Below are 23,136 nucleotides of genomic sequence, written 5' to 3'. Positions count from 1 at the left end.
TAATAATAATAATGATAATAATAATGATAATAATAATAATAATAATAATAATAATAATAATAATAATAATAATAATAATAATAATAATAATGCCTGATTGAAAACAGTTTTAAGCACTGGCATTATTTACATATTATTTTATTTGATCATTTCTATATATTAATTAAAATAAAGATAATTAAAAAAAAACTTGCCAAGAACAAGTAAAAAATATAATAATAATAATAATAATAATAATAATAATAATAATAATAATAATAATAAAATCTGCTTTCTGCACAAATACATTATTTACTATTATATACACTATTACAAATTTTTGGTTTAATAATTTTGATCTATAAATTTAAATAGTTTATTCTATTTAATTGTCCCTAATTGTAAAGCTAATTATAGCTTTTAATGTTGCGTCATCCTTTTTAAAATCTTTGTAAAATCTCTTTGTAAAATGTATTTTTTATTTGTTTATTTATTTATTTATTTGAAGTCAGGGGTGTGATGGGTGGGAGTGGGTTTAAATTCGCACTTGTTATTTGTTTTCTTTTTATATTGTTTCCTGAAAATAAATAAACAGTTGTTATAAAAATTGATATAGTTAGTTATCCCAATCACTCCCATATGATTTTTTCAGCAATTCTTTGTTCCCAAGCACCTCCTTTGTGTGAGGCTAATCTGCTGTGATTGGTTTAATGACCCAGTCTGTTGGGACTGGTCGAAAAAACCTAACCCCAAATAATAACAAAGACACACATTCAGTATTAATCCAAAAGTTGTACTATTTTGAAAATTGACTGCACAAGCAAAGGCAAACAGCAGAGGATCGCGAGTTCATTAATTAAATTAGTAAAGGAAGAAGCACAGGTCATGTATTCAACGTGGTTTTGGACGCAATATGTGAATAGCCCCATACAGATTTAACCTGAGAGATACAGTACAAGCACTGATCTATAATCAATAAGTGATTACAAGCAGCACAAAGCAATTAAACTACAAAATTTTAACTACAAAAAGCGATGGCAAACTATAAAAAAAAAAAATAAAAAAAAAACGAGGCACCAATTGTAATTACACTTGAGGCTAATTTATACTTCTGCGTCAAACGCAGGCGTATGCTACGGCGCAGCCTATGCGTCGAAGCATAGCCCTACGCCGTGGCCGTTGGCGTCACTGACGTGCACCTCTCAAAAAATGTAACTACACGTTGCAGCGTGTAGTTTATTGCCATACAACTAAAAGCCGAAGCAGAGAGAAGCAAAGAGTTCATCTCAGTTTTTGAAAAGAAAATAACTAGCAGATAGTTTGAAAATTAAAGTCAGACTGTGACAGAATAACATCAGTCACACAGCAGCCTGTTAATAATCTTAATTATGTTTAATATGTAATAATTAGATTAAAAGCCTTTAATTTTTTGTTGGGAGTGCAGTGGCTGGTATTTAAATGTTTTTATCATGTCGCGTCAGGTTTGGTGCAGACTGCCAAATTGCTTGTCGCATGTTATTAAGACACGGTGTTAGTTTTCGTTCACTAAAATAACTTTCCTCGCAGTACTCTTTAGATTTTAGTGATATATTAACCATGGCAGCTGACAGAAGTTTAATACTCAGGTATGCAATTTATTTGATGTTACTAACAGGAAACAAACTGACTTATTAATGTGCGGTTTACTTTCATTGCTTGATTGTCTGTTTGCATGTAAACTAGGACGACGGGTTATTTAAATACGCTTTTTTTTTGTGCATCATCAACATCCTCATTCAATGCGAAACATCTCAACAGGCCAGGCCACAGTCGGCTCTCTGTTGGTGCCCTTCCTTAATCTGATCTGATGCGCTTTTTGTGTGGATGTCACTGAGCCCGCTTAGTTTGAAAGGAAAGCTCTGGTCATGGCCTGTCTTCAGACTTGTCCTCAGATTTGTCCAAGTGTTCTTGGATCGATGTTGGTGTGGTTTAGTTTGAATTGCACTTTGTGTTACCTTTCAGTGTCGGCGGCGTCCTGATTTAAACGCATCCCTTTTTCATCCAAGTCTGCCACAGAACTTTGTTTTGTTTATTTAGGTTGGTTTTAATGAATTTTTGGTTTATGTAACAATGAATATTTGAATGAACTGTAATAATATAAAGAGTTTATTTTGCATTTAATATGGCCAGGCAGAATTTGCTAATATTTTTGCTATTTGTGCAGAGAATTTTGTAAAAAATAATATGTGGATTTATATGGAATGATTTTGGAAGTATCATAACTGAAAACTTTTTTGATTTGTTAGCTTGTCAACATTAGTTGATGTTTTTTTATGTGTATGTGTGTATGCTTTTTATTGGTGCATTTGATTTTCTTAATCAAGTTATTGTTTGTTAAAGGTGCTGTATGTAAGTCTCTTCTAAAGCAAAATAATAATAATAATAATAATAATTTTGCAGATAAACATTTATTTGAAAAACATTGCTGAAGTCAGATATTTTGCTTTGAAAAGGTGTTTTCCATGCCTGAACGCTGTCTTTGTTTTGGTCATTTAACCCAACCAATGCCAGTTTAGCCAGTTATATTTCAGCACCACAGGTTGGCTTGGTGGAAAACAGCCTATTTCATTCAGTCAGGAAGGCTCTCAAAGCATGCGTCCATGGCCGAAATCCAACCTCCGGTGGACAGTAGCAGACTCCAAAATGAGACACAGATTCAGAGTTCCAATCGAGGTGGTTATTAATTAGCAGGAATTATAAATATTACATAGGTAAGCATTAGGTGAGCAGGTTACATTGTAACCCCTTGTACTAACAACACGCTACGTGACGAGATTTGCAGTGATAAGCATTTTGGCTATTTGCACCAGATGAAACATGACAGAAATTGGAATGCAGTCATTCAGAAGCACAGAATAGTGCACTCACTGCACTCCAGGTTTATAATTGTATTAATACATATTTAACCTTTTTAAAATTATATATATATATATATATATATATATATATATATATATATATATATATATATATATATATATATATATATATATATATAAATGAATCATTGATATGTGTTGGCTTGCACTGAGTCACAGTTCTGAAGTTCAATTTCAAACTGTTTATTTTATTTTCAAGATTTGAGCTGAACTATCTGCTGCTGCTTTCAGTATTATGGCAATACATGTCATGTAAAATGCCATTCAAATTCACATTATTATCATTTAACACTGAATAAAGCACATGAGGTGTACCTGAGACGATCATTGTCATTTTATAATGTTGTTCCGCTGCAAGAAATAGAATCTGTTTCTAAAATATAAATTTCATGTGTTGGTTAGGACAAAAACTCCTTTTAATATGGAAACTATTCCTTCTGCTGTTGCTATTTTATAGAACATGATTAAAGTCAGCCATTAGGCTTGATAGTAAGGCTCGCGCCTGTTGGTGTCCTCAATCTGGCAACCTGTGCTTGTGTTTTGAATCAGGTGTGCAATACCTAGTTCAACCACTGGGTGTCAAACTTACATACAGCACCTTTAAGACTACACTTTAAAACACAACCTCACAGGCATCCACGTTTACACTGTTTTTCACAAAATTACATAAGCTGCTTCATAAAATAATTATAAACATATCTCTGCATTTTTTATTTGTTTACTTTTTATTATTCCATGTACATTGGGTTTTTGTGTGTGTTTTTATAGGTACATTTGGTTTTCCCATTGTTTGGTAAACCTGCATTTTAAAACATTACCTCACAGATATCCACGTTTACACAGAATTGCATAAGCTGCTTTATAAAAGCCAACAAGTATTGTGCGATTTTACGACAATATCAAATATTGCTTTTATTCAGACTGAAATTGGGATTTGATTCACAATTTAATAGTGTGAAGTCAAGCCTCAGTTTTATCAATAGAGTGCAACACATACTTTAAGTGTGTGTGTGTGTGTATATATATATATATATATATATATATATATATATATATATATATATATATATATATATACACAGAAATATACTTATTAAGTGTCTTTATGAACATGTATTTACGTTGCAGCCTTTCGCTATTAGCGGAGAGTTTTAAAAAAATGCAATAATCAATCAGGGTTTTAATCATAATGAAGATTTTAAATGAAATAATAAAGCTCAATAATCAGATTACTGATGTCCACGTAAACGCACAACTAATAACATCATAAGAAGGGCCAGACAGAATCTGCGCATATTTTTTGCTATTTCTACGCAGAATTTTGGGAAAAATCTGCAGATTTTGGTAGTATCAAAACTAAAACCTTAATATATGAAATTAAAAGTAATACCTTTTAAACTTGCACTTAATGTTTACAAAGCAAATCCAATTAGATCCACTTTATTTGGTAAACAAAGCAAATCTCTCATTTAATATCTCTACTAAAAGACAGAAAATATTACTTTAAAAATTGTATTGTAAATAAATCTTATAAACATTTTCATATCAGTCTTTAATATTACTGAAATTCATTTAAAAACTGAATAAATATTCATTTACACAAGTAAATAAACACAATGAATGATGGACTAAAAATCTTCAGAATTCTGCATGTTCAGATTCCGTGTGGGCCTAATCGTAAGAAATAAACTGAGGGGTTTTTCCACTCCGGTTTACACAAGTCACCACAAATGAAGATCCTGCAACTGTACTCTCCTGGAGTGTCTCCAAGAGCGAATCTCAGTCTGGATCCGGCCCGACTCTATTCATTTGGCAGCGTTCCTAAAAGACGAGCCTGCAGGTGGTAAACAAACGGATGCTGCCTCAAACACACTGATGGAAAAGGGGTCATCCTAAGGCGCGCAAACACCACATCACACCATATATTAGCAATACAGATGATCCTATTGTAAAAATATCTGCTAATGAACAGTTTCTGTATGATTCACAAGTGTTTTTGGTTTATTTACAGCTGTGAATTGCAGTTAATCTCTGCTCTGTTGACTTTTGATGTTGAAAATTCACCTCTGAAGTTTAACAAAGTGACTTTTATTGACATTTTAGTAATATTATCATGTATAAGATATAATATATAGATAAATAAGTCTGTAAAATAACAAACAATGTACTAGCAGTTTATTACAAGGTTTTGTATCATAATACATAACACCAATCCAGACAATATATCACCTTAAACAATTAAAAATGTTCATAAAAGTCACTTCTTTTAACTTTTTTTGAGGTTGAAAGTTGTTGGACGAAAGAGCAAAGCCCCATAATGCAATTCAAAAGCATAAATAAACAGAAAAATAAAACATCAACTACAAAATATTGAAAACTGCTAACTTACGGATATTAAACCAAGTGTATGCTCCAGCTGCATGATTATTAACTAATATCCTCTGCGTGTGAGCCTTCATTTGGGCACTAGTTTCAGAAATTATTAATACAGTTTATGCTATTAAATGTGGCTAATTTAATTCATTAATCAGCGTATTATATATTTAATTTGATCGCTAACAGCATAATTTGATTGCTTACTACTTAATTGGCAGAGCTTATTGCAGCTTGAGATTTGAAGTTGCGCACAGTTTAATTAATTTAATCAAATTAATACAAGGATTCTAATTACTTCTCTAGGAATGGGTGGTCAAACGTCCATCAAATGCATATTTGCATGGAGAACAATGGAAAAGAATTAAGATGTCGTCACAAATGGACAAAATCTAGTGTATTTGATTTATTTTGGTGATTTAAATTGAGATGATGAATTCATATGATGATTATATAGTAAGCAAAAATGATCTTGGTTATAAAAAAAAATTACTGTTTTGTTAAATGTAAATCAAAAAATAAATTTGGAACAGAAAATGAACAAACGACAAATAAAATTGTGAGCTGTACACAATTTTGTGATAAAGATCGTGTTTTTATACGTACATTTGATTTTCTCATTCAAGCTATTGTCTGGTAAACCTGCATTTTAAAACAGTACCTCACAGACATCCACGTTTACCCAGAATTGCATAAGCTGCTTTATAAAAGCCAACAAGTATTGTGTGATTTGATGACAATATCTAATATTAATTTAGACTGATATTGTGATTTGATCACAATTTAATAGTGTGAAGTCAAGCTTCAGCTCTGTATTATCAATACAGTTGAAGTCAGAATTATTAGCCCTCCTGTTTAATTTGTCCCCAATTTCTGTTTAACAGAGTAAAGATTTTTTTCTACACATTTCTGAACATAATAGTTTTTAAAAATCTAATTTTCTAAAAACTAAATTATTTAATCTTGGCCATGATGACAATAAATAATATTTGACTAGATATTTTTCAAAAAAACTTCTATACAGCTTTTCTACACATTTAAAGGCTTAACTAGGTAATTACGTTAACTAGGCAGGTATATATATATATATATATATATATATATATATATATATATATATATATATATATATATATATATATATATATATATATATATATATATATATATATATAAATTTATATAAATATATATATAAATATAAATATATATATATATATATATATATATATATATATATATATATATATATATATATATATATATATATATATATATATATATATATATATATATATATATATATATATATATATATATATATATATACATATATATATACACATGTTACCAGAAATGCGTGAAGTCCCAGTATTGTAGTTTTCTACACCTAGGAAATGTATAGAGCACCTGATGGTTTTAGGCAAAGTATGAAATATCATTTTTTTGTAAAGATTTTGCACACTTTTTCCTAGGCATTCTATACAAATTATAGGTATCATATAGAATGACAAGTATCATTTAGGGAACGTATCAGAAGAGCACAACAAAAGCCTTTATGGATCATTACGTATTTAGGAATACAAAATACTGCATATTCTGTTCATTCCTTCATTAATTTTCTTTTCGGCTTAGTCAATCTGGGGTCGCCAAAGAGGAATGAACCGCCAACTTATCCAGTATATGTTTTATGCAGCGGATGCCCTTCTAGCCACAACCCATCTCTGGGAAACATCCATACACACTCATCCAACACTTATACACTACAGACAATTTAGCTTAAAAACTGAAAAGTTTTATTCTTTGGTTATATTATATTATATTATATTATATTATATTATATTATATTATATTATATTATATTATATTATATTATATTATATTATATTATATTATTTTATATTATATTATATTATATAAAACAGCAGCCCATGTGTGAGAGACATTAAACCTATAGTCTTCCTGAGGTAGGGCTGAGCCAAAAAGCAGGTTCCCAATAACTGTGCCTTTGTTTTTGGGTGATAATTTCAATCTGATCTGGGCAGGTGAAACCTCAGGAAGTATTCAAGACCGTAAAACATGCCTGTTTCCTATACACTGCCCCTCCTAAAAACAATACAAACAGGACAACTCTCTCTCAAATCAGACTTGTGATGAACTTGCAGACTACTCTTGCCACTGTAAGAGACTCCTGTAGGCTTTTACAGACTCGTGGACTTCTTGAAGACGCTGTTTGACTGCAGAACAACCAACACGTCTGCAAACCAACAAATTCTGCTTCTTCGAGTCTCTTGGACTGCGTTCATCTTAATTTTTACATTCACATACAATAAAAAAAAAACGACTTTTGCTGCAACCAATGATTTTAGGTGAGTTCAAACAACACAATTCTTAATTTTTTTGAGGACAACTTATTTGTTTTATGTTCAGTCTACTTAAATTTGTAAAAACTATTAAGTTAACTTAATTTGTGTTGAGACTAAATGTACTGTTGTCTGTAGGAATTGTTCCAGTGCATTATAATGCATGATTGATGAGCGCAAGTGAAATTAATAAAAACAAACCCACTATAAAATGCATATTTGTAACCGTCTCCCTGAACGTCTCCATGTCTACTACTCAAATGCATCACTTTACTGAAAATGGCTTTTTCATCTCGGCTAAGCTGAAACTAAGCAGCAATATATTTATTACACTCATCGTCCAATAAAAGCTGAGCTCTGGCAGTAAAAACCCACTGAAAAACACACGCCGAGCGCATTCATCAAAGGTTTCAAAAATGCGAGGGTTTCTTTAAATAACGCACACGGTGGAAGTGTTTCGAGAGCATTAGGAGTGTGACGGTTGAGTTCCCGTCCGCGAGGGCAGAGCGCCAGAACAGAGGAGAACAGTAGAGCACTGTGTGTAAAATAAACGAGAGCAGCAGAGACCACTATTACTGCTCTTACACACACACACACACAGCAGCTGCGGCCAGTCAATGTCAAACTCTTCAACATGTGTGCTAGCCATGCACTGATCGACTGGCCAGAAATCAGAATCGGCTGCTTTTTACTAAACTATGGGACATTTTTAAAAGCTTAATTCAGCCGATTTCTGATCTGGATTTGCATTCAAACTGCAGTGTAATCATTTTATAGTACAAAGTATGTAAACAGAGAGGCCAGAGACTCAGCACAGATGTACAAACAGACAAAATACTGTACTGGCAGCTCAGGAGACACATGAGAATGACTAAATATGCATGGGAAAACAACAGGGGGATGCAAATTACAGAAACATCCTGACTTTAAAATATTACCCTGTTACTTAATTTGAGATCGCATATACAGTTGAAGTCAGAATTATTAGCCCCCCTTTCATTTTTTTTTCTTTTTTTTATATTTCCCAAATGATGTTTTACAGAGCAAGGAAATGTTCACAGTATGTCTGTTTGATTGTTTTATTTCGGCTAGAATAAAAGCAGTTTTTAATTTTTTAAAAACCAATTTTGGGAAAATATTAATAGCCCCTTTAAGCTAATATTTTTTTCGATAATCGACAAAACAAGCCATCATTATACAATAACTTGCTTAATTACCCTAACCTGCCTAGTTAACCTAATTAACCTAGGTAAGCCTTTAAATGTCACTTTAAGCTGTATAGAAGTGTCTTGAAAAATATCAAGTAAAATATTATTTACTGTCATCATGACAAAGAGAAAATAAATCAGTTATTAGAAATAGGTTTTTAAAACTATTATGATTAGAAATGTGCTGAAACAATCTTCCCTCAATTAAACAGAAATTGGGGGAAAAAAACAAACAGGGGCGCTAATAATTCAGGGGGGCTAATAATTCTGACTTCAACTGTACATGTATCTGAATTTGTGTAAATGTCCTAAATTTGTCAACATTTCAGCCTGATCTCATGAGGAAGTATTTTATATATTGTTTGTAAAGTGGCTGATTTAGCAATTTCATTTCATTTGTGGACAAAATAATATAAAAGCACCGACTTTATTCAACATTTTTTGGTCTTAGTGAAAGCACTTTATCAGGGTTTCTGCAGGTTGTCAAATTTAGGACTTTAAGACGTTTTTTTAGACCATTATAAATGAAATTTTAGACTCCCGAAAGGAGTTCACTGCTAAGAACTTTTTCTAATGGACCAGTTAAAACATTAAAATCAAATGTTATTGTAAGGAAGATAAAACTATATTGCTAAAAACAGGTTATTAATTACACTTTTGTTAAAAGCTTTGAGATGTACTGCTGGTGACTGGATTGGTGTTTGCCAGATTGGTTACTTTACATGGACAAAGGAAAATTAAGACATATTTAAAATGATTTAAGATAATATTTCTGTGAATTCTGTTAAAAAAAAAAAAAGTCAAAACGTTTTTGAAATTTTAGACATTTTAAGATTCTAATGCTTATATATATATATATATATATATATATATATATATATATATATATATATATATATATATATATATATATATATATATATATATATTGCTGGTAAATAGAGTCATGAACATTTTGAGTTTACTCGCTTTATTCGCACATCAAATTCGCTTCAAAATAGACACAGATTCGCATTATGAGCAGGGCGAATCGTGCAATTTACACAATAAATGCATCAAACATGCAAAACACTCAATTTTAGCTGCTTCATTTGTGTGAATCAAAGCATGCGCTCGAATCGCACCTCAGGATGTCTATTTGCATCTTTGCATTGACTGAACATGTAAATCACTCGTGCTTGACGCTTCATCTACGTCTGGTGTGAACGCAGCATAAGACTTCATGGGCACCCTGTTTAATCATCGTAATGTAAAACTCATCTGTGTTATAGCTTTAAGCTTTAATGACATTTCATAACGTACTGTAATTATTTTTGGTTTATTTTGTGCACAAATATATTATCTTTGTAATATTACAACTAAAGCCCTAATGTCTGTTTTGGCAATGTTCTTGGTATCATTCTGGGCTGTGAAACTTATGGCGGTCATAATATATCATATGTATTGTGAATAATAGATTGTAATATATTGTATATTTTAAATATAGTTATTTGTGTTCCAAAGACAAAAGAATATCTTACGGGTTCGGAACGGCAAGTAATTAATGAATTTTCATTTTTGGATGAACTATCTCTTTAAATATCAGCACAGATAGCCAAGAAAACGAATGGAGTTTGTCTGCGGACTGCAAGACAGGGGCGTAACATGAAGGTGCCTTAGGGGCTTAATTTGAAATACCTTAGAGACGTAACCTGTAACCAGTGCCTACACTTTGCGTTTGAAATAGTAGCCTGCGTTTGCTGTTATATCAATACAAATGGTAGTAATTACATTAACAAAGGTGAGGTTTTATATAATGAAGAATAAATTGCTCCAGCTCCGGTCCGCAGAGCACATTACTGGCGGGCCGATTTCGGCTCGGATGCGGCAGCATCAGCTCGCTGCAGGCCGCCGCATCTGGCTCGATTGACTAGAGTCGAGTAGATACAGCAGACAGAGTCATTAAACTACTGTTAAAAACAAACCGTTTCCAAAAATAAAGATCTGCACCTATATCAGCATGATAACCAGTGCCTTAATTGACCAAAACCATCTTTCGGGACATTTTATTGCAAGTGTAGTTAATTTTTTTATTTGGGCTCAAGTCTCCTTCATTAACACGGTGGAGGCGGGCTTTATGACTTGTATTGCAGCCAGCCCCCAGGGGGGCGATCTAACGGCCGAGACCTTCACTCAAAAGCAGGCTTGTGGGACACTTGGTCATGACAAAACAGATGAAGAAGTCAACGAGTGGAGTTGCATAAGTTGCTAAATGGATGAATATAATAATACATCAAATGACTTGGTTGTGGATAAATTTAAACAAAACTCATGAAAACGTTTGATGAAAATGTTCTATGTTAAGTATTTCCGCCATCTTGCCAATAAAATTTCGTTGGGTTAATGGGATGATGATAACATCGAGCTACTCCTCTGACTTACTACAAGTTATACCCTTTCATCTTACGCCCCCGTCTTGCAGTACCCAGACAGATACACTTAAGGGAAATGCTGCTATTCATGCAGTTCAATAAGCGCCATCTACAGGCAAAGAGTGAATTTGCAGTTTTGTTCAGAGTAGCTACTGTTTTGTACAGGTTTTACATAGCATCTACAAGCCAAAAGTCAAACTATAATGTTTTAATAATAATAATAATAATAATAATAATAATAATAATAATAATAATAACAATAATAATAATAATAATAATAATAATTTATTTTAGGTGAGGCAGTGGCGTAGTAGGTAGTGCTGTCACCTTACAGCAAGAAGGTCGCTGGGTCGCAGGTTCGAGCATGTTCTCCCTGCATTCCCGTGGGTTTCCTCCGGGTGCTCCGGTTTCCCCCACAGTCCAAAGACATTTTCTATAGGTAAATTGGGTAGGCTAAATTGTCCATAGTGTGTGTGTGTGTGTGTGTGTGTGTGTGTGTGTGTGTGTGTGTGTGTGTGTGTGTGTGTGTGTGTTTCCCAGAGATGGGTTGAGGCTGGATAAGTTGGCGGTTCATTCTGCTGTGGTGACCCTGGATTAATAAAGGGACTAAGCCGACAAGAAAATGAATGAATAATTAATTTTATTTATAAATGACACCCAAGGTCTCCTTACAACAACAATTAATGAAACAATGCCAAGCAAATTCAAATACATAAAAAACGAGAAAGTTACAAATAATTTACTATACTTTTCTATTTTTTTTATTATAATATTTTAATAGTATTTTAAAATTAAACAATCTGATGAGGAAAAATTAGATCTAAAATATGTATCGTAATTAATCAACCTGCTTTTAAAAAAAATCATCAGTTGCAATCGCCCAATTGAGACCAGTGCATCTTAACTGTTTGCAAACACACATGCAGGTCAATGTTCTTCTAATGCGAGAGCTGGCAAACCATAAGGCTCAAAGAGAGAGAGTATAAGAGAGAGGGGGGGGGCAGAAAGAGAGAGAAACTGTTGGTCTGTTCACTTCTGAGTGATGAATCTTTTATTTATGGAGTCATGCAACCGTTGACACCTTGCAGGCAAATGAAAAGAAGCCACACTATAAGCAACTGAAACTGTATGTGTGTGTGTGTGTGTGTGTGTGTGTGTGTGAGAGAGAGAGAGAGAGAGAGAGAGATAGGAAGGAAAAATGAAGAATGAGGAGGCGGACTAGGAAAAATGATCAGGTTTGATATAGTGAGAGACGAGAAAGACAAAGAAAAAGCAAGATATTGGAACTCCCTCTGGAGAAAAAGAAGACAATATAACTCTCTCTCTCTCTCTCTCTCTCTCTCTCTCTATATATCTCTCTCTCTGTATGTGTGTGTGTGTGTGTGTGTTGTGGTCAGGCTCGCGGCCGGCTGCGTTCCAGCCCGAAGCTGCTTTGAGTTCTGTGTTATTACTGATGTAAATTTAGAAACATAATTATGAGCTTTATTCAACACACACACATGCACAGAGACCTGAGACGGCTGGTCCTGCCAGTCCATGTTTGTCTTTCTTTTACTAGAGTTAACGTGATTTTTCATTTTCTAATTAAATATAACGTTACCGTGTGTCTTTTCTGTATGGGTCAGAAGTTGTTGATTACTGGTTATAGTCCCAAGGAATACAGCACATTTACTATAACTTCAGTCAGGGTTTATTACTGTTAACTAACAAAATTAAACACAATTATTTGTGTTAGCATTAATAAAAATGTATACAACAACTTATAAGCAGATATAAAAGGTGACATTTCTCATCTTCTTTCAAACTTAAGCAATAGAAAGCATCTTAACCCAACTAAACTTCATTCATTTATTTTATTTTCGGCTTAGTCCTTTTATTAATCCTATTATTATTCCAGCACATGTTTTACACAGCTGATGTCCTTCCACATTAACCCAGCAGTGGGAAACATCCATACACACTCATCCACACACTCATACGGCCAATTTAGTTTATTCAATTCACCTATAGCGCATGTCTTTGGATTGTGGAGGAGGAAACCCATGCCAACACGGGGAGAACATGCAAACTCCACACAGAAATGCCAAGTGACCCAGCCGAGGCTCGAACCAGCGACCTTCTTGCAGTGAGACGAACGTGCTCCCCACTGCACCACGGTGCAGCCTAATTGTATAATAGTTATTAGTTTATATAGTTTGTCTATATTCGACGAAGTTAGGTTGAAACAACAGATTTTTAGAGTGTACTCCATTACACCTAGTTTTACCATGGTGAATTTCTAAAAACATGGTTTGGTAGCATTTGGAACTTCAATGTTCATTTTGTTCTTCGCTACCATTCCTAAAATGTCAAAGAGACATCCTTATGTATGTATGTGTGTGTGTGTGTGTGTGTGTGTGTGTGTGTGTGTGTGTATGTGTGTGTCATGTAGTGTGATGAGAGAATGTCGAATGCCACATGAACACAGAAAACCAATCCAATCACAAAAGTGCGCACACACACATGCGCACACACCTGACAGGTCAAGTGCTCTCTAACCTAATTAGCAATAAATCTTTAGAGGCGACAGTCTGAAATGGCAGAGGCATCTTAAATCACGACACACACTTATCTCAGTCTTCCTGACACTCAAACACACACACACAGCACTGTTATTGCCAACGGCTCAAATCCCCTGGCCAGAAAATCTGAGGCTCACAGCACAATAATAATGATTATTAAAGATTTAATAACGCCTCATAACTCCCTCCCTCCCTCTCTCTCTTTCCACTGTATGTGTCTTATTTGGTTTCCCTCTTCACCCTGTCACACATTCAATAACACTATAAATACTAAAATAACAGTTTTACATAATTTAATATTTATTTTTACATCAAAAATATACTAAAAACACTTTATTCATTATAAATAACAGCATTTATTAAATATATGGATATATATATATATATATATATATATATATATATATATATATATATAGTGAGCAAGAATCAAATAATAATTACTATGGTAAAATGCATTTAAAATGAAGATCCAGATGTATTGTAGACTTTCATTCATTCGATCATTTTCTTTCAGCTTAGTCCCTTTATTTGTAAGGGGTCGCCACAGCGGAATGAACCGCCAACTATTCCAGCATAAGTTTTAAACAGCGGACGCCCTTCCAGCAGCAACCCAGTACTGGGAAACAACCCTACACTCTCATTCACACACACACACATACACACACACACACACACACACACACACAAACATATACATATACATTAAGGGTGTCACGATCCTCCAAATCCTCGATTCGATTACATTTTCGATTCTAAAGGCACGATTAGATTCGATTTTTGATTATGAATAATTAATTAATTAATGACCAATTAATTATTTGTAGCCTACCGTTTAAACTACCTGACCTTCATGGTCTTTGTTTTACCCATAAACAAATCATACAGTAAATGAATAAAGGCAAGTTACACACATAATTACCACCTGTCAATCACTTTTTTTCTGCGAGACTCGTGAATAGGCAGTGATCTGTGTTGTTATAATGGCGTCGGTAAAAAAGACGCACAACCAACAGGAACCAGCCAACAGTATCAGTACCAAGCCAACTGAGGTGTTCGTACAGGTGTAAGTACAAGTGAGTGAAAGATTGAAGCAGTCTACTGATCCTCTGACTGCCTGAACCCGCTGTCTCAAGCCCATGGCTGTGTGTGTGCGTCTGTGTCTGTGTGTGTCAGAGGTAGAGAGGAAGGAGGGCTGCTCTGAAATGCTACACACCACTGTGGATGTCAAATCGTTGTCGTTCTAAAATGCCATTTAAAAACAAAGACAGTGTAAACAGGGCCTGAGTTTGTACTTTTCGCGAGCGGATTTGCAACGGGGGCGGGCAGAGGATTGCGATGCAGGTGTTGTCTATCGGACGAACCCTAATACGTACATAGCAGAGCTTGCAAAACTGTGTTTTTTTTGTCGACAACACGAACGTTGTCAACATAACTCACTGGAAATCCAAAATGCTTACACACCGGCGACTTCATTGAAAGAGGAGAGGGTTTAAGCTCTGTCGACGGGTCTCCTGTATCTGCAGTTCAACAAGCACTTCAACAAGCCTGTTTTTTCCGGCTTGGCAAGCCAAGCTGACGTGACATGGGGGCGTGGCAGCATCAACAATTCTATTTTTTGATTCGATAATCGAAATTAAGCATAAATTTCGATCGATTTCGATTAAAAATCAAAATCGTGACACCCCTTATATACATATACATACATATACATATACACATATATATAAATATACAATTCACCTATAGTGCATGTCTTTAGACTGTGGGGGAAACCAGAGGGAGAACATGCAAACTCCACACAGAAATGCCAATTAACCCAGCCTGGACTCGAACCAGTGACCTTCTTGCTGTGAGTTGACAGTGTTAACCATGGAGCCACCGTGTCGGTCCATATTGTAGACAGCGGAGGATAATACACACCGTAAATATATAAAATCTAAAAGTCAAATTTCACACAAATGTCAGTCAAATCATTTATTCATACAAAAGATTTGTAGTTCCACACGCTGATCATGTCAGACCAGTGGCACATACAACACACACACACACACCAGTGACCTAGACTCCAGTGACCAGTCATGTTAAGCATCTGGCTGTCAATAGCAACTGCATCTCAATGACCTCAAGACCATTCAAATGCTAATGCAAACACACACACACACACACACACACACACGAACAAATACAAACACACACACACACACACACACACACACACACACGCACACACACTGAAAGAGAATCTCTATTGATTTTTTTAACCAAAACACTACAACTCTTCTTCGTCCATCTTTAGTTATACTCACTATAACACACACAGACATCTACATAAACACAGCTCAAAACCCACATTCAGCCCTACAGAGGCTCTTCAGTCAGATTGCCTTCGCTCTCCAACCTAAAAACACAGTCACAGATCTGCACTGATAAACTGTTTTGTGACTCGGGAGAGATAAAGATGAACCGATAGCAGGAGAAAAAGCACCAGCCTGAACGCTAATTTACTCCTCTGCAGCTCGCAAACCACACAGTCCCCATACGGATGATGCTAATGCTAAGTAGCTAAGTAAATGTGTCTGACATTACACCACAGCCTGTCATTTTCACTCAAAATCAACCAGATACGTGTTGTACACAAGTTTGGATGCACATTTGTAAGAGATAAAAGCTGGCAGAACTAGTTTTAGCATCACCTTTGCCTAGGCTACGTTTACAGACTTCTAACAACGTGCTTTTGGAAATGGTTAGCCTGTAAACGAGTAAACAGTGCATCTGAATAAACACAGGTGACAAAAGCATGCTGTTAACATTGACCTACGCTGTCAAACGCTAAAAGAGGAGCATAACCTTTACTAACTTTGTATTCAAAAGCGGTTTCAAGTACGTTTTTAGCAAATAACAGCAGACATTTACAATCAAAAAGCATTTATGTATGATTATAAGAACATGTGTTTGGTCATTACGGATCTCTGAGGTACGTTTAAGCTAGGCAAAATCACATATGTACATTTGTAGATTCAGGATTCTCACTGCGCTGGTCTACTATTTACAATAATTACGCTAAATTTATATATTTTAAGTCTTATTACTTATTCTCACAAAGACTGGGTTTACTTAAAACAGTCAAAGTAGTTTACAACTTAAAAATAATAGTTAAATTATAAAATGTTTTGAAAAGTAACTTATTCCTGCGATGCAAAGTTGAATTTTGAGCACCATTACTCCTAATTTAGGATCATTACTCCACGTTAGTCTTCAGTGTCACATGATTATTGAATAATAATAATAATAATAATAATAATAATAATAATAATAATAATAATAATAATAATAAATAATGATAATAATAATGACAATAATACAAGTAATAATAATAATAATAATAATAATAATTATTATTATTATTATTATTATAACTAATAATAATAATTTTTAAAAATAATGGTAATAACAATAATAATAATAATAATAATAATTACAATAATAACAACAATAATAAAATAAGAACAATAATAAAAAACATTAATTTATATAATAATAATAATAATAATAATAATAATAATAATCCTAGTAATAATAATAGTAGTAATAGTAATAAATAATAATAATAATAATAACATTAATAATAATAATAGTAATTATAACAATAACAATAATAACAAAATGATCCTACTAATAATAATACAATGAAATAAAATGGCACAAAAATGTTAACAGCAAAAACATGATAATAACATTATTGATACTATGATTCCAGCATTATATTAATGCCATTAATTATTACTGCCATTATTATATTTTTAGCTTCACAGAAATAAATTAATTAATGCATAATGAATAAATAAATAATTCTAAAATAACACAAATAAATAAATAAATAATTAAATAAATAAATAAATAAATAAATATAAATATGATTTATTGTTGTGTATAATAATAATCATTAGGTTTTGTTTATTCAAATCTTATTATGTAATATATTTTATTTTCAACTGGAACAACTAAAAACATTTGTTAATGTGACAAATTATGTGATTATTATTATTTAATATACTGTATAAAATTGTTTTTGAAATTTTGTGTAAAAAAATAAATATTGACATTAAGTAAAACCATACATAAAATTATTCAGAAATTATATATATTTTTTATTAATTCCATTTATTTTTTATAGCTTTTTCAATCTAATTTGGAAAGAAAGTCTGTAGAATCTAATGAGGGTAACAACTACTACAAGAACTGATTTCCAAAGCAGTCTAAGCAAACAATGAAAAACGTACACTAAAATATGAGGTGAAACTCAGGTTAACAGCCTCACATTAGTCTCCTGGGAAGTCTGCAGTAGTTGGATTTATGTAACTACCCTTATGGTTGAAGTATAATGCGGCACAAACATATCCGAATGCTTTTTTTTTTTTTTTCATAAAACAAGCTCATCTGTTATTCTTTCTCACCCCTCAAGGCGGCCAGAAGAAATTCGCTGCCCTCTTGCTCAGTTCGGCTCATTAAAAATGGATCAATTGATTCCCAAGGCTGTGAAGTCGGCCAATCACACGCGACGCCCGCTGGGGGTGGAGCACATCGGAAGGTATCTGAGGAGACAGAGATTTTAATATTAGTGCATATACTGTATATAAACATATATAATAATGCAGAAGCCTGCAATAACATATTTATTAGTGCACACTATACAATGCCAATATCACTCTGCGGGAACTCTGAGATTGTGATGTAATCGTGGTTTCCATGGTAATTCCGCCTAGGGATTCTTGCATATTTAATTAAAAAAAAAGCTTTGGGGTGGTTCTTTTTGGTTTTAGCCGATTTGCATTTTTGTGAATAATGCATGATGGGAAATCAATGCTCTCCCTTTGATGCCAAGGAGGAAAACAGAACACACACACACACAGGTTCATATCAGTTGATTGATCACACCGCATTATGCTCTTGGGATGCTGGTTTGTTTGGACAGACAGCAGCTGCTTCCCAAACCGCACTTCACCTGCATGGGGAAGCACATATGTGAGTTATCAGCAGCAAACATGGACTTTTTATGCATTACTTTGGTGTCTGCAAAGCTGCTTTCAAAGCAACAAAGCGGGGCCAGCTATCGGAATGCTAGCAACAGCTAACAAACCAAAGGAAAGTGAATTACTAAGTCCAAAACTTTGTGGGCAGTTTGCATATAATGTGAAAATTTTATGCTGTTTTTTTTTTAAGCGAACATTTATATGAATGGAAAAAGTGTATGCTTGAAGTCCCGCAACTCATTTTATGCAGCTTTATGACTTTTTCCCTTTTAAAACAGTACAATTGTTCACTAAAGTAGCTCATACGAACTCATAAATGTGTCGAACAGTAAAAAAGCTGTTTTAAAATAGTTGCCAACTTCCTAAAATATTGAATGCCAACCACCCATTAACACAGCATTTGTAAATGCGCAGGCCTACAGCAAACTATAGATCAAGACCAACTTTTTTTGTTATGTTGGCTTGAGAAATCTTGTGGAAAGTACTTTTAAACCTTGAAGCCTTAAGGTTTTAATTTAGTTTTAACCAGCACACTAGTCAACGCCTTCTTGTCACTTGTTAGTGAGTAAATATTGAGGTGAACTATCGATTTAAAGAGTATCTATGACATAAAATCAACCTTTAGAAGCTGTTTGCACAGAACAGGGCGTAAATATAGTGTCCACAATCATATCCGCTTGTTAAGTCATAACTAGGGCCAAACAGAATCTGCTGACACGTTTATAAAAAATCTGTAGATTTATGTGGATTGATTTAGGGAGTTTTATAACCAAAATGTACTATATGAAGTTAAAAATATTAGCTTTTAGCTTTTTTTTAATGTTTACAATGCGCATCCAACTAGATCCACTTATTTGGTACACAAATCACTTGTATAATATATCTACTAGAAGTAAAATATTACTTTACAAACTGTATTGTGAATAAATCAAATAAACATTTGCATATTAGTCAATAATATTACTGAAATTAATTTAAAAACTGAATAAATATACAATGATAATAATAATGCTAGCAATAGAAATAATAACAATAATAACAACAATAACAACAACAACAACAATAATAATAATAATAATAATAATAATAATAATAATAAACAATAATTATTATAAATAATAGTAATATCAATAATAACAATAATGGTAACAACAATAAAAAATTAAATAAAATAATCCTAGAAATAATAATAATAATAATAATAATAATAATTCATGAGTAATAATTCAAACGTGTTACAGCGCTTTGTAAACATTTAGTATTACCATTTGATGAGCCTCCTCATACAGTTTGATATGGCGCTCGGACCCGGAAGCCGCTTCGCGTGATGTCACACTTAACAAGCGGATTGGAGTGATATAAACAAAACAAGTCTCTTTTTTTTAAAATTTCCTACAATAGGATCCAAACCCTTTGATTTTGAGGCCCACTGCAACGTGTCTTAGGAATTGTGTAATTATTTTTAGTTTTCTTTCCCAGAATATGGAACTAAATTTAGAGAAATCGCTGTAAAAAATGTCGAACAGCTATAGTAAATTTTATCACATTGCAATAAAAAACTTATATATGTATATGGTTTGTTCTGTAGACTATTAAAAAAAAAAAGTTTTCTTGAGATGGATTGTTAATTGGATAAATGTCGACCAAATTAAGACCTGTTTAAAATGATTAAAGACCTACATGACAACATTTCAGTGAATTTAAGACTTAACGCCTGAAATTTAGTTTTTAAAATTTAAGACATTTTAAGACTGCGGGGACGGGGGACCTTCAATAGACATCTAAATGTAGATAGCTTGTCTAAAACAAGGCTAAATTAGGGCAATCAGTGAAAAAATAATAGACATCTAAGAATAGCCCAAAACTAAACTTGTCATCTAATAGACAGACTTTATATGTGAGGTCATTAATTTCTGTTTATTTAAAACCAGTCTAGTTTTGGCCAGTTCTTGGACGCCTATTAGATTTTTACTAACAGCCCAAATTTAGCCTTGTTTTAGCCAAGATGACTGTGATTAGACGTCTATTAGACATCTTTTAAAAACAAAAAATGCTTGCTGGGAAGTGGCAAAATAGGTCTTCTTTAAAGTCAGCAATGCAGGTATCTACCATAGACTTCCTCTGAACATAAGATCTCTATATGCTTTTCATCTGCCAACTCATACGGACATATTCGTGCAGACCGATGCATATTGTGTTAAGCGAGCAGTGTGATGATGCTGTGATATTTCACACGTTCGTCTGCTGAAATATGGAAATGCACAAAGTAATATGATACATATAGATTATACTGAAATGGATACACATCACAGTTATGCGTATTTCAAATGCAAAGCCGTGCTTGAGGTCCTAAAGCAATCTGCACTGCCTACATGTGTGCATATGCTGAAACTGAGGGGACGCACACACAAAAGCACATATAAATAGTCTCTGAAAGGCCCTTTTCACAATGCTGAATTGGCGTAACAGTAGAGCCAGGAATTCATTTTCCTGTTTCAACCTGAGCAAGTAATCAAACTCACTCTCACACACACACATACACACACATCCTTGTACGAACACCCACACACAGCTGTTTCTAGGGTGGTAATTACATGGGCACATCTGGAGTGGAACTCAGCAGTTGCAGAAAAATGCCTACAGATATGTGCCAGGTCCAGGTAGAGCTCTTAATGTGTGTGTGTGGTGCAAGATGGTATGATACTCCTACGGTAGTCTTGGTCCTGTGCCCATCAGATATTATTAATGCAGGAAATTCATTTCCCACAAATGCAAATCTGCACTGAAGTACACAATAAAAATGAACACTCAAACAGACAAATGCTCAATCACAAACACACACAAATTAACAATAAGTACACATGTGCACACAAACACAAATGCGCACACAAACACACAATCTCCATTCTTCTCCTGAAACCTGGCCTGTGTGTGTGCTGGTTGTTCTACCCTACAGGGACTGAGAATATGAACCCAAATACTTCAATACAACAGATGGTGATACTATGGTACATGGGTGTACGGCAAGAGATTAGCATATTTTCATAGATTTTACATTTTATTCCTGGAGATTTCATTCTAATAAAAAGTTTACTACAAATACTAAAGTGACTGTTGTAGCAAGGCTGTTGTAGCAAAACCATGGTGAATTTGAGTTTAATTATTGAAATTAAAATAATTGGGTTTGACTAAGGCCTTACTCACACTATGTACAGTTGCCTCGAACCGGGCCGAAGCACGCTTGTCCCCCTTCCCGTCTCCCACGATGGCCCGCACTCACACTACAATCGGGCTTGGGCACGCTTACGTCATCGATGCTGCGCTGTTCAGTGAGCGCTCTCGCTCAGTACAGTGGAGATTGCTCTAGTTATATCGTTTCAGTCGTTTGATATGCAGTGACATGCAGTCAAATATTTGACCAAACAGTCCTTAGGGATGCGGTGACACGCAGTCAGATATTTCACCGAACAGATCCGCCACTTTTGGCGCTCATAAACAATCATAAAGTCCTCGTGCTGCAGGAATGAGGAGGTTTGCTGAAGATGCGCAGCTGTCGTGCAGTGAAGGGTTTGCGTATTTAATAAACTATGGCAGTTTGTGTTCATTGAACAGTAAGATTGATTAATAAATCCATATGAAACAGTCCCTTAAAAGTCACGTCTCGCTTTCAGTTTCGGGCTTTGGCGCATTTTGCACTCACACTACAAGCGTACTGTGCCAAAGCCCAAGTGAACCGCGCTCAGGCCCACCTCTTCCAACCGGGCCAGGGCCGGCCAAGTAAACCGTGCTTGAGCCTGATTCAGTGCACTCACACTTCTCAAACGATCCGGGAAACGGGCCTGGGCACGGTCATTATTATTATTATTATTATTATTATTATTATTATTATTAGGCCCCCCTTTGTTTTGTTTTTTTTTTCTTTTGAAAATATTTTGCAAATTAAATTTAGCTGAGCAAAGAAATGTTCACAGTATGTCTAATAATAATTCTTTATTTAAAACAATTCTTTTGTAGAAAGTCTTATTTGTTTTATTTTGGCTAGAATAATAGCAGTTTTTAATTTTTAAAAAGCCATTTTAAGGTCAAAATTATTAGCCCCTTTAAGCTATATATATATTTTTAGTCTAGTCTACAGAACAAACCATCATTTACAGTGACCTTCTTGCTGTGAGGCAACAGCTCTACCTACTGCGGCACAGCTTTGCCCTAATAATTCTGTGTATATATATATATATATAGAAGAAGTAAAATAATTGTGATCACGCGAGCAGAAGAAAGCAAGTGAATACC

At 34.0% G+C, this 23,136-nt stretch overlaps 1 protein-coding gene across 12 annotated transcripts in view; it reads right to left on the bottom strand.

Annotated features, from left to right (window-relative positions):
- The window catches only part of fat3a (FAT atypical cadherin 3a), a 523,435-nt gene that overhangs the window by 241,136 nt on the left and 259,163 nt on the right, over window positions 1-23,136 (bottom strand). For all 12 annotated transcript variants that reach the window (XR_012390554.1, XM_073923188.1, XM_073923192.1 and 9 more), the window contains one exon: window positions 18,271-18,408. The gene's annotated coding sequence lies outside the window, so the exon portion shown is untranslated. The remainder of the gene's footprint in view (window positions 1-18,270; window positions 18,409-23,136) is intronic.

Source organism: Danio rerio, chromosome 15 (assembly GCF_049306965.1).
Source record: "Danio rerio strain Tuebingen ecotype United States chromosome 15, GRCz12tu, whole genome shotgun sequence".
Classification (NCBI taxonomy): Eukaryota; Metazoa; Chordata; class Actinopteri; order Cypriniformes; family Danionidae; genus Danio; species Danio rerio.
This window is presented reverse-complemented; position numbering and strand designations above follow the sequence as displayed.